Source organism: Lipotes vexillifer, unplaced genomic scaffold (assembly GCF_000442215.2).
Source record: "Lipotes vexillifer unplaced genomic scaffold, Lipotes_vexillifer_v1.1 scaffold130, whole genome shotgun sequence".
Classification (NCBI taxonomy): Eukaryota; Metazoa; Chordata; class Mammalia; order Artiodactyla; family Lipotidae; genus Lipotes; species Lipotes vexillifer.
The window spans coordinates 171,751-175,208 of record NW_006793860.1 but is presented as its reverse complement, the minus strand read 5'-3'; positions in this window follow the sequence as shown (position 1 = coordinate 175,208).

Below are 3,458 nucleotides of genomic sequence, written 5' to 3'. Positions count from 1 at the left end.
AATGCCGAGTATACATTGCTGGGAGGAGTTAAAATGGTAAAAACCACTTTGTAAAACTGCATGGCAGTTTCTAATAAAGTTAAATGATTGTACTCATAGTTGTTGGACCAATGGCTTCAACAGGGAAGGGAGCAGGGAGCTCGCAGCCCCTAGTCTGATTTTCCCCTAGCCTTGAGTGTGGGTACTTTCCGTCCTACGCTCCCACTTTGAGCTTCAAACCATGACATCTAACCCCAGGAAGTTGCAGGGCCATGTCAAGGGAGAATAAGTGTTTCAGCCCCTATCAGAAGGAGGGGGTGAGGATCAGGAAGGAGCCCTTGGTAGATTTTCTCCATACCTACCTATACCCACAACTTTGGCATTAACTCTTCTTCTACGGTGACTCGGAGCTTGGCCATGTGATTCGCTTTGGGCAACGAAACAACAGCAAACATAACACAAGCAGAGATTTGAAAAGTGTTTATATATTGGGATTTTCCTTTTCTTGCTGCCCTTTGAGCCCCTGCCATCCCCACGTGTGAAACAGTCGGGCTAGCCTGCTGGACAATAAGACTCACAGGCCCAGAGTCCCCATTGCTCCAACTGACAGCCACCCAACCCACACAGTCAGAGTCTCCTAGATGACTGGCAGTTGACCACAGATGCATGAGTTAAGTCTAGCTAAAACCAGCAGAACTGCCTCAGTAAGCCCAGCCCAAATTGCTGACCCACAGAAACACGAGCTGAAAAAATGGTTATTTTTTTAAGCCACTATGTTCTGGGATGGTTTGTCACACAAAAATATATAACTGAGACATAAGTTTTTATGTAGAAGTTGGAGGCTACCATAACCAAAACCTAAAATTCATGAGACAGAATGTTGTGTCATTAGCATGCTCTTATGGCTTATGATAAGATAAAGAAAGTGTGTGGCAAGGCAGAAAAAGAATCGATTCCTGCCAAGCATTTCAGTTCCAGACTATTGTTTCCAGAAGGCCAGGCCTCAGAGGGAGCAGAGAAGAGTGGAGAGGAGAAATCTATGAGTCCTAAACAGAGGGGGTCTGCATCGTGCTTCCCAGCTGGAGGGCAGTGACCTGGGCCCCAAGGTGGAATGGTAATATGCACCCAGGCACAAGACCCCACAAACCGAATCCCATGCCCCAAATATAACCCCCAGAGGGCATGGATCTTCTGGGCCTGCAGGGCCACTGGACGATGGATGTTGAACCCTATATGAACCAATGACTGAGAAGTAGATGGCCCTGCAAGCCTCTTACCGCAACCCATTCCTTGGCCCTGAATTCCAGGGATTATCACCCAATCTCCAGAACTGGGTAGGGGGTTAGGGAACCGAGAAACAGTTCAGGCTAAATTCTCTCACCATTTGTGTAGAGTGAGGTCTCTGCATGCTAACTTAGTATTATAAACAATAAAGAACATTATATTTTTGTACTAAGTGAGAGGTAGTTACATAGCAACATTCTCTTTTACTCTCAATGACTGCTGTGGAAGTCAAGCTTTAGAAGTTGAGCTTCTTGACACTGGAGGAAATTAATTATTCAAATTATTTATCAGTGATCATATTAATATTATACAATCATTATGTAATATTTACTGGTTTTGTTATTATCATGGCTTTCACTGTGTAAAGTGTTTTACATACATTGCTTTATTTAATCTTCCTACAATTATATGAAATGGGTATTATTACTTCCATGTTATACAGGAGAGAATTAAGGCTTAGGGGAGCTAAGTATTTAGTTCCCTGACTTCTAAGCCTGGGTTTCACCCCCTATTCTACATTGCAATTTGGTTTTGGAGGCAATGACTATGGCTGCACAGATTCCAAGAGAATTACAACTAGAAGGGATCTAGAGATGACCAAAGCCAACCTTCTCAACAGAGCAATGGGGCCACACAGGATTATAGTGGGTAGGCTGAGACCAGAACCCAGGTTCCTGACTGCTGACCACTGTTCTCCATGCAGATCCAGGGTGCCAACCTTACAATACGCAAGCACTGTGGACCAAAAGGGTGGCATGCATTGTCTCATTTAATACTCACGACAACCCTGGGAGATAGGGTTTATCTTCATTTTAAATCTGACAAAACTGTGGTTTCAAAAAGTTATTATCTTGCCCAAGGTCCTGGATGCTGAATGGCAGAGTCAGCATTTGAAAGTAAAACTCTATTAGAAAGCTTGTGTTTCAATTCCTAATCTGCCTGCCCAGGGTGGGTGGTACTCATTCCAAGGGATGAGTTCACAGAGGTGGATTTTCTGTGGGTTGGGGTCACGGGAGCATTCCCACATCCCTGTGTAAGGCCCGGCCTGCTCACTCATGTGCAAAGAGCTCTCATTCTGCTCTTCTCCAGCTTGTGTCTCCAGGGGACTGCTAAGTGTTCTGCTTGTCTGAGGCCCATGCCGAGAGCATCTACCTACCACAGACTACTCTCTGCTGTCCTCTGTGGGAAACAAAGCACTTTGCTTGGAAGCAGGGGAGGGGAGAACCAGCAGGAAGTGGGACACGGGGGAAGTGATCTCTTCTTTATTCTGACCAAAGGCCAAGACACCTCCAAGGCTGTGGGGGGCAGGAGTTTTCAGGGAAGGGGAAGAAATGGTCCTGGGACCCTTTAGGTGACTCAGGGTCTTAGAGGGGGTCCAAGATGAAGGTTTGCTTTGTCTTTCTTAGGAGATGTCCATCAACACTCAAACTGAAGGGATGTGTCCTATGGAAGCCAGCTGTGATGATTAATTTTACATGTCAGCTTGACTGGGCTAAAGGATACCAGGATAAGCTGGTAAGACATTATTTCTGGGTGTGTCTCTGAGGGTGTTTCTGGAAGAGATTAGCATATGCATCGGTAGACTAAGTAGAGATGATCACCCTCACCAGTGTGGGTGGGCATCTTAGAAGTGGACAAAGGTCAAATTTACTTTTTGTACGAGCTAAGACATCCATTTTCTCTTGCCCTCAGACATCTGAGCTTCTGGCCTTTGGACTGGAACTGGGACTTATGCCATCAGCTCCCCTGGTTCTCAGACCTTCAGACCCAGACTGAATTACACCACCAGCAGACAGCAGATCGTGGGACTTGTTGTCCTCCATAACCATGTGAACCAATTCTTACAATTACTCTCCTCTTATATGTCTCTCTATATCTATCTTATTGTTTCTGTTTCTTTGGAGAACACTGACTAATACATCTGCCTTAAACTGAAGAGGGACCAGGCAGGTGCTTGGATGTAGCGATGCGCTGCCAGAATCCTCTCATTTCCCTGATGGAAGGATCCTAACAGAGCATTTCCTCTGAGCCTGTCAATGTACAACAGGGGAATCAAGACCCAGCATGGGGTAGTTACCTCCATGTTTCCTTTTGGTTTAAGAGGTACTTACAGATGATAATGTGTCTTTACCATTAGGCTTTAGAAAGTTAATTTACTGTGCATAGCAGCATTATTTGTAAAAGTAAAAAGCTGA